The following is a 9,388-nucleotide window of genomic DNA, read 5'->3' as shown; positions in this document are numbered from 1 at the left end:
AGACCTTCCAGAAACCAAGTCTCCTGCTCTTCCCTGGGGCAACGTCTTGCTGTCCTCTCAGGCACCAAACTATGGCTCAAACCCTCCCAAGAGGGTCCCAGTCAGGCCAGGAGGCCCCGGCGCTCAGTCCTCACTGGACAGGTGTAAGAGTTCCCCCTTTTCCTTGTCCTGGTTCCCTGCTTAAGCAGAACCAGTCAGGGAGAGCAGAGCTGTGAATATCAAGAGCGCTTGTTATTGATAGTCCAAAAGTCAGGATCGTGGGGTTTTACTCCCAGAGTCAGGCTGCCTGAGCCCCACTCCCTGCCCCACCACTTCCTGGCTGTGTGACCTTGAGCACATTGCTCCACCTCTCTGAGCTTCCCCATTTCATCCTCTGTAAGCAGGGGTGGGGGGGGGGGGGCGCTGAAAATGATACCCTGGCAGACCGAAGCGCTCCTAAATGTTGGTTCCCAGAGTGATTAATATTCTTTACCCTTCTTTTGAGGGCTCAGTTTCTCCCTCTGGAAGGGAAGAGAACGGCGCTGGTGGTCATCTCAGTACCCCCAGCTCTGGTGGGTGAGGCTTCTGCCTCCAGGATGGGGTGCAGTGGGGACATCCTCACCCACCTTGACTCTGTCGGAGACCTTGGCTCCTTCCTGGGAACTCAGCCGGCACCTGTTCGGAGGCCTCCTAATCAGAGCCTGCTTTCCGTGGCCTCTTTTTGAGCCATAAACCCGGCACTTCCCCATTTATGTCAATCACAAACAAATAAATAAGAGCCAAAGGGCCCAATACAATTCCACAGTGTTACGCCAAGTCCAGATAAACAGCGAGTTCTGTGGTGTCCGCGTTCCTTTTATCTTTCACTTTATTTAACCAAATTAACTGCTCTCCATGTCCCCTGCGTGTGAGTGTCTCTCTCTGTCATATAAAATACAATCACGCCTGCTTGCTACATGTTTCAGATACTTTATCATTAACATCAATTCCAGCCAAATTAGGAGTTTCTCCCAACATAATTGCCCTTCCCATTATCCAGCACTTTATTTTTTCAAAGCACTTTCCAACCATTAATTAGTTAACCCTTAGGACGCCCCAGAGCCGGCGCTCAATGTCACCCTCCTTGTCTCCCAGCTGGGAAGGGGGAGGGGGGGGGTCAGGTGGTTTGTTGGAAGTCACCCTGGATGTGGGGGCTGGGGGCTAGGGTGGGACCTTGGAAATCCTCCCACCAGCCTCAGGCCCTCTGTCTCAGCTGGCGGGGTCCAGGCCCAGGCTGCAACCGACTTTCATGTGATCTGAGCTGGCAGGGCCCCGGGGGGTCCTCAACACCTTTAAGTCAGCTCACTCCTGATTCTCTCTACGGCTCACCCAAGGAAGGTGGGAGCAGAATGAGAGTGTGTTTGGGTGGTGGCACCTTCTTGGCTGTGGGGAGCCCCAGGGCAAAGGGAGGAGAGAACAAGACACCCCTTGGAATGTCCAGGAAGTGAAGTGCCTTTGGCATTATGGTTATGGTTGCTGACCACCAAAGTTGGGGGCCCGGGGGGGGGATGTCTGGAGGATTGGCTCTCTTGGGCGCCCGAACCACGGGGAGGGGGGGGTCCAGCTCTCTCTCATTCTGCCAATGCTTTGTCCCTCCATCGGCCAGGTGTAGCCACGGTCTTCATGGGTCCCAGGTAGGTGGGCAAATTGAGATTTGGTGCAGACATCCTAGGAAGATTCAGGGGGGACCATCTGGGGAAAACAAAATGATTTATTTCTTGGACCGTGTTCTGCCTTGTCAAGATGAACTCTGCTTGCGGCTTCTTGGGATACAATATTTTACATTTACGGCCTCTCCGTCGTCCTAACTTCTTTAATGATTTTTTTTTTTTTCTTAAAATCCATGAACTGGCTCCCACAGGGACATTGCCAGGAACCTTCAGAGAGGTTGTCCAAGCTTCTCGTGACCTCGGAGCCCGGCGAGTTGCCCAGCCTTTCTGTTCCCACAGCCCCCCTTCCTTCCCGTTGCCTTGAGGCTGGGGCCGCGCTTGCTAAGGCAGCCTTGCAGATAGGACACCAGCTACCAGCCTGGGGACTTGCCTGTGCCCTCCCCCCACCTTTCCTATGCTACCGCGCTGTGTGCAGGGAGCTTTGCCAACCCAAGCAATGGACTCCCCAGAGCGCATGCTGACCGCTGGGTCTCTGTGGTCAGACACCCCGGGGTCCGAATCCCAGGTCTGCCCCTTACTAGCAGTTTGACCTCGGGCAAGGTGACCTCTCTATGCCTCCGTTTTTCAACTGTCAAGTGGAGTTGTGTGGAGGGCCAAGGGTGATAAAGCACGTGAGGGGCTCAGCACCCCGCAGTGGATGTGAGCTATCCTTTCGGTCAAGGAGCAGATTGTAGGCTGTATTATGACTCTTATTCTTCTAATGTGCTCCCTTCCACAAGGTCTTCCTGCGCAATGCCCCTCCATTGCCACGTGCCAGAAGCACCTTGAGGGCAGGACGATGTCTGGTCCGTCCAGCATTGCATCCCAAACCCCTACCCCAGTGCCTGGAAGGTAGCAGATGCTCCATTCCAAAGACACAGTGAATACTCAAATTGGCCATGGAACACTGCACTCTTCCTTCTGGGCTGGGATTTTTTTTTTTTTTTTTCCTTTTCATCTCAAACTTCTGGAGCTCTGTGCAATAACAGGTAATGGCTTGAGACCGACATAAGCCATGGGGAACTCTTTCCTTACCCCCCCGCCTTCGTAGCTTCACTGAAAATGAAGAGCCCCCTCATTACCTTCTAACCAACAACTTCCCTGAACCTCCCATTCATCTGTTCATTTATTCACTCAGTAAACATTCGCTGAGTGCTCGGGGCAGCCGAACTGGGTTTGAATCTTGGCTCAACCCCTTAGCAGCTGGAAGAACTCAGGCAAGAGACTTAACCACACTGCTCCTGGGATTCCTCATCTGTAAGAGGGGAAGAAGAGCACCCATCTCGCCAGTGAGCTGGTCCGTGGTGAGGAGTTGAGATAGAAGAAATGCCCAGTAAAAAAAAAAGAAGAAGAAGAAGAAGAAATGCCCAGTGCTTAGCACAGTGCCTGGCACGTGGTAGGCCCTGCAAATACGGCAGGGATTTTTATGAAGGGTAAGACTCCGTGTTAGGACCACTGCACCATGGCTGCAGCTGAATTTGAGTCTCTGTAAAGATTTCTGTAGCAGATAAAGGTTTCTGTAGGACCATCAGCCAATTTTGGTTCCTAAATAACACAATCCCTGAAGTTTTATGACATGCTATCAATTTACACAGCACTCAGCTGGAGATGCTGTCTCCTGCAGGACTTTCACCTACGAAAATCAAAACTCAGAGAGGTTGTGCGGCTTTCTTCAGGTCACGGAGCAGAGCCGTGTGGTCCATCGGAGAACCTCAAACTCAATTTCTAGCACCTCCCTCTACCACTCCCCTACTCTGCCTTGCAACCCACCCCCCAACCTCCACCCCTTCATAATACCTTTCACTTACACAGAGGTAGCCTGGGACCTTTTCTGGCACCTTTGGATGGTCAACTAGCATTCTATGGGGCTGAGATGCATTCCCCCCTCCCCAAGACTCACCATTGCAGGGGGGTTATGCTAGAGACCCCACCGATGCCCCTTCTGTGACAACAAGCAGTGAAAACCATCCCCGGGGCCCAGCATTTCCAGGTGATGCCGAGGGAGAATGAACATGCCAAAGTGTTTGGAAAAGAAGGCCCAGATGTGGCTATACCTGCCCTGTGTCTCCCCTGACAAGGACCCATTGAGACGCTTAGCTACCATCCCTAAGTCTTGGCACTGAGTGGGGGAGCCCTCCCAAGCAGTCCCAGCAGCCCTGCCCACAGCAGCCAAGGGATGGAGCCTCCTTCCCAGGTGGGTCCTGTGAGCAAAGCTGGGCTGTGAGTAATGGAGGTAGGGCCACCTGCCTGGCCTGCAGCCCCCCTCCCCCCAGTTGTCCTGGGGCCCCTGCTCCCCTTCCTCTCACCAATACCCAGCAACGTGGGGTTCAGCCTGTGGCAGGCCTTGAGCTGAGGGTTTTGACTTACAGCATCTCACTGAAGCCTCCCTCTGCCCCTTTGAGATAGTCCATCATCATCCCCATTCTACCAATGGTCAGACCAAAGCTTAGCGAGGTGGAAAGATTTGCTCAACCCTGCCCCGAGCACCCAGGCCTGTGCTGGGCAGTACCTAGTAGACACCTGATGAATGTCTGTGGGAGAAATAAAAAAAAAACACGACCAAGAGAGTGGATACATGAAAGAGAAGAGCTCCTTTCAGTAGGGGCTGACCACAGGCCAGCCACAGTCTGCAGAATTTCTCCGAGTTAGCTTGTTTAATCTCTGCAGCAATCCTTTGGGTAGGTACGATGATCATCACCTCCATACAACACAAAACAAGACCCAAGGAGATTAAGTGACTCCCTCGGGGCGCACGGGTAGCAGGCAGTGGAGCTGGGAGTCAGAGCGAGACCGTCTGGCTGCGGAGCCGGCGTTGTTACTGCTCTCAGCCATGGTGGGTAAGCGAGTGGGTGTGGGGCTGGATGAGGGTTTGGGGGTCCAGGAGCTCTGCCCCCTGGGTTTCTCTCCGCCTCTGCAGCTCCCGTGTTCCCAGTTGGCATCCAAGCGAGGGGAAGCATTTCCTCTAAGTCCTGACCGCTCTCCCAGGCACATTCCCGCCGTTACCTACACAGGGAATTAAGACTCAAATCCTCGTTTGACACGATGCAGGAGGATGCTAAGTACTTAAGCGCTAATTAATTAGTGAGCTGTACCCGCCGCCACCAGCCGCTGGAGGAAACCTCAAACAGACCCCCAGAGCGAACACCAGCGCCCTCCCTGCCACGGAGGCCAAGGCACTGGCCAAGCACAGGGGACAGAGAGGAGGGGGCCACACGGGCAGCCCCAGGCCCAATCTCTGCAGAGAAAGGGGTCCAGGTCAGCTCTGACCCCTGCCTTCCAGTTTTTAGAACCCCGTGGGAGCTGGAGCTCTGGGACCCTGTCCTGGTCGGAATCCTGAATGTGACTAGTCTGACTTCACAACAGGTTCTCAAAGGAAAGCAAGATTCCAGGGGCCACACTGACCCCCCCCATATCTGGGGCCATTTCTGGGGCCCTTTAGATAAGCCAGAAGCATCTTCTTGCCCCAAACCAGCTGATACGTGTTTTTCAGGGGTGGGGCCACCCACCAGGCATCTGGGCCCCCCAATACTGATAGGCAAGGGCACCGTAAAGCCACAGCCATATCGAGGGAGCACCAGTTAAGGATTGGGCTCTCTCTACCTCTCTCGACCTTGGTCTTACCATCTGTAGTTGGCCAAGGTCAGTCTCCTAGATGGGTCCAAGAGTAACCGAAAGCTAGGGCTTTGGAAACCCCCTGGGTTTACCTCACTGTACTGCCACTTCCCAGCCACATGACCTCCCACAGGTCAATTTCTGAACCTCCGTTTTCTCAGCTGTAAAATGGGCCTCATGGTTGCAATCACTCAATAAATGGGGGTGGTGGTGATGGTAGTAGCCCATGTCCGTTAGCATCATCATCATTATCTCCAAGGAATCTTCCCTGTTGACTCTCAACTCTTGGAGCCCTGTAGAGTGACCAATCATTCTGGTTTGCTCAAGACTGTCTCAGTTCTAGCGCTGAAAGTCCCATCACAAGAAACCCCACAGTCTGGAGCAAACTGGGACAGTCGGTCAAACTCCCTATTGCCCTAGAGAGGATGGAGTGGGGGAGGCCTGGTGTTGGGGGGGCAGTCCTGCTCTCCATAACAACTTCTCTCAAGTCAGGACTCCCTCGAAACCCAGTCCCTGAGGGCTCCTCCCCAGAGGTGGCTGGACTTGAGAGGGGCGAACAGGGGAACCCGGAGTCCCCGGGGAAGAATCTGTGGGCAACAGGGCCCCGGGACCGGGGCTGTAGCTCCGATAATACCCCAGCCTGCGTCAGCTATGGGGCCCGCCTCCTGCAGTATTTGCTCAGCAACCAGCCCAGAAACGGCATTGTTCAGGACAAAAATAAAAAACACTGGGCTGGGGCTTGTTGTTTTTTCTTTGCTGTCCAAATTCCTCTGGGCCCTGGGGAGGGGAGACCACGTCTCGGCGCTGCCACCCCGAGGACAGGCAGAGGCAGGAGCCGGCCCGCCCTGGTTCTGTTCCCCACCTGGACCCCAGGAGCGAGGGAACAGGTCCTCAGGCTCCCCGGGTGCTCAAAAGGAGGAACCTCAGCCTGACAGCTGAGGCAGGGGAGTATCTGGTTAAGCTGAAGTGGCCATCCCTCCAGGTGCTTTTATTGAAGCCTCCCAACCTTGCAGGAAGGAAGTCTCGTCCCATTTTACAGAGGAGGAGGTGGAGGCTCAGAGTGCTCAGCAGAGCCGTCTAAACCAAAGCCAGTCAGGGGAGGTGGGTGAGGGAATGGCTTATGTGGCATTTCAGGGGAGGCAGTCTTCCCAGAAGCGGGTCTCCTCTTTACATCTATGTTTGCTCATGAAACACCTTTATGGAGGGCTGAGGAAGCAGCCTAGGGGAATGACGGGGGCGGTGGGGGCGGGGGGGAAGCTTCACCCTTTCTCCAGAACTCTTGGGCCTTCAGAGAGCATGGCTGCCCTCTGTGCCCAGCGCCCACTCTCCCCCAGCCCCAGCCAGGAGAGGCCGGAGCACCACCCCCCCCCACCACCCAGCGCCCGGCTGAGACGCCCCATGGCCCAGCCCTCTCCCCCTCGCCCTGCACAGGAGGGAGACCAGGAGGCGGGCCTGGCTCAGCGGCCAAGCCTAGCGGCTTGGCATGCAAATGGGCGTGGGGCAGAGATTAAATGTGCCCGGGGCCAGGTGCGGGCAACCGATGGAGGCCGGGCAGGGCCAGGCTGGCTGCCGGAGCCCCGTCCTGCTCCGGACACTTGGAATACAGGCACCTCCTGTGTCCTCGGAGCAGCTCCTGGAGGTCAGCTCATCCTTATCCCTGCGTGCTGGGAACAGAGGTAAGAAAACCGAGGCTCAGCAAGCGGGATAAATGGCAATGGTCACTTAGTGGCGGGGCTTGGGCTCAGGCCTGCCTGACTCTCAACTTGGCATAACCCAGGTCTGTGCCATGGTGCTAAGAGATGGCTCTGGGGTCAGGTCCCTCGGGGTCCAATCCTGACTCGCTCTCAGCTGTCACATAAATTATGTCACTGGTCTGTGCCTCTGTTTCCTCCCCTGGTAGACAGGGCAATGACCCGACCTCCTTACGGGTGATCACGAGGGCTCAACAAGATAGTGCTGGGCACATAGGAGGTGCCTGACAGAGGGTGGCCCTGTTGTTACCACTGTAGGTGGAGCAATGACATTATTACGTCATGACTCAGGCTGCCTCCTGAAAAGCAGCAAGGCTGCCAGGCGTCCCCCCAGGGCTGGGGGCTCAGTGTGCTTGGGATCCTGCATCACACTCAAACCCGGTCCTCAATGTGCTCCCCCTCCCCTGTTTCTTGGAGGGATTTTTTTATCCTCAGCACCCAGTTCTGGACTATTCTAAATGCCCTGGTCTTGCCAGGACCACTCAAGACTATTTTGCCTGTGGCCTGAGCATGTGCGTCCTGCTCTCACAGGTGCCTACCACCCTTCCCTACTCTCTGGTGGTGGGGGTGCGGGTGGGGGTGGGGGGGACCCTGGCCTGAGACCCGGGACCCAGGTTCTCGCCCCAGCTCCTTCTCAAACTTGAGCAAGTCTGGCCCTAGTTCTGGGCCTTGGTGCTCCCATCTGGAAGTTGAAGACAGGACTGAATGAGCTCCGAGTGTCCCCAGAGGCTAAGATTCCTAGTGCTGAGGAAGGAAGAGCAGTAAATCCAGCTGCCCTCAGGCTCCTCTAGAATCCTACAGCCGCCCAACAGGACACTGGCCCCCAGCTGGTCCTGTTTACCCGCTGTCCATGCAATGGTGCCCAGAGCCCATCAGAGGCTCCCCGGGGCCTGTAGGATGATCCGGTCCAGCCTCCTTCACAGGACTCACCAGGTCCCACCTAGTGGGGTCCGGCCTGCCCTCTGCTCTTTCCTCCGTGGCTTCCCCATTCCAACACTGACCTTCTGCTCTCCCTCAAAAGTGCCATGTGCTCTTGGTCCTGGCCCTGGCTCATGGCATGGCGTTCCCAGGAATGGTCTCCCCCCCTGCTCCCTGCCCCTACCCTTCTCCCCCTGCTCCCTGCCCCCTACCCTTCCATTGTCAGCTCTGCAATGAGACAACACTGGCTACCTGCCTTAGCCTCAGTTACATGTCCCTCCTCTAAGGTCCTGGAGACACCTGCTTTTCCTGAGTGTAAGACCACCTGGTCCCTGCCCTCAAGAAGCTTAGAATCCAGGAGAGGAAATGAAGCTAACCCACAGGTACTGGCTCATTCATTCATTCACTTCATTCTTCATCCAGCAAGTACTTTTTGAGGACCTACTATGAGCTGACACCAGGGCTGAACCTGGAGCGGCTGCACCCCTGGGGACTAGAGACCTGGGGACCTGGGGGGGCACAGGGGGTGGTGCTTGTGCTGCTTAGAAAAGTGCTGTGGGAATGTATGAGGTGCTCTCCCTCCCCTCCAAGGCTGGGCTGTGGTTACCACTGTTTTCTCTCCCCCCGCCCTAGAGAGCGTGGCACCGGGACTGGCCCGCGGGAGGGGCTCGGTCAGCATCGCTGAAGAGGACTACACAGAGCACAGAGGTCTCCGTCAAAGCTTTGCAGGCTCTGGGGGAGGGGGGAAGGAGACTTTTTTGGGCTGCAGGAGCCAGAGAGGCCTTTCTGGGGGAGGCCCTGGGAGCAGGGCCTGAAGACCGCGCCGGGAGGAGGACGGGCCCCCCCCAGGTATGACGGGGGTGGGGGCCGAGGTGGGGCAGCAGGGGCTGTGGGGACGAGAACGAGGTGGGTTGATACAAGGTGGGGGGAACGGGGGCATCGGTACAAACTTTGGGGGTGAGGGTCTTTTTTTTTTTGAGATTTTATTTATTTGACACAGAGAGACACAGCGAGAGAGGGAACACAAGCAGGGGGAGCGGGAGAGGGAGAAGCAGGCTCCCCGCGGAGCAGGGAGCCTGATGCGGGGCTCGATCCCAGGACCCCGGGATCATGACCTGAGACGAAGGCAGACGCTTAACGACTGAGCCACCCAGGCGCCCCGTGGGGGTGAGGGTCTTGTCTGTGAACTTTATTTAGGAAAGATCTGGGCTGCCCACCCTGCCACCGCCGTGCCTAGGAGCCCCTAAGCCCCGCTCTGGCTGGGGATGACAGGGAACCCCAGCTCTTGGGCGCAAGGAAAGCAGTGCCTGCAGTCAAAGATGTGGGTGCCCTCCCCCGAGCCCCAGAGCATGGGGAGTGCCCTGGGCAGGGCTTGCCCAGGCCTGGCACTTAGGCTGTGCCCTCTGCCCTGGGACGTCCTGTACCAAGAAGGACCTATTA

General features: G+C 56.4%; 1 long non-coding RNA gene across 1 annotated transcript; it reads left to right on the top strand.

Annotated features, from left to right (window-relative positions):
* The first annotated feature begins 6,774 nt into the window (after window positions 1–6,774).
* On the top strand, window positions 6,775–8,787 carry LOC141374505 (uncharacterized). The gene is made up of 3 exons (XR_012381440.1): window positions 6,775–6,955; window positions 8,236–8,331; window positions 8,582–8,787. It is a non-coding gene; the product is annotated as an uncharacterized lncRNA (long non-coding RNA).
* The last annotated feature ends 601 nt before the right edge of the window (window positions 8,788–9,388 follow it).

Source organism: Callorhinus ursinus, unplaced genomic scaffold (assembly GCF_003265705.2).
Source record: "Callorhinus ursinus isolate GAN/ISIS: 27379988/994484 unplaced genomic scaffold, GSC_fseal_2.0 scaffold18, whole genome shotgun sequence".
NCBI lineage: Eukaryota > Metazoa > Chordata > Mammalia > Carnivora > Otariidae > Callorhinus > Callorhinus ursinus.
This window is presented reverse-complemented; position numbering and strand designations above follow the sequence as displayed.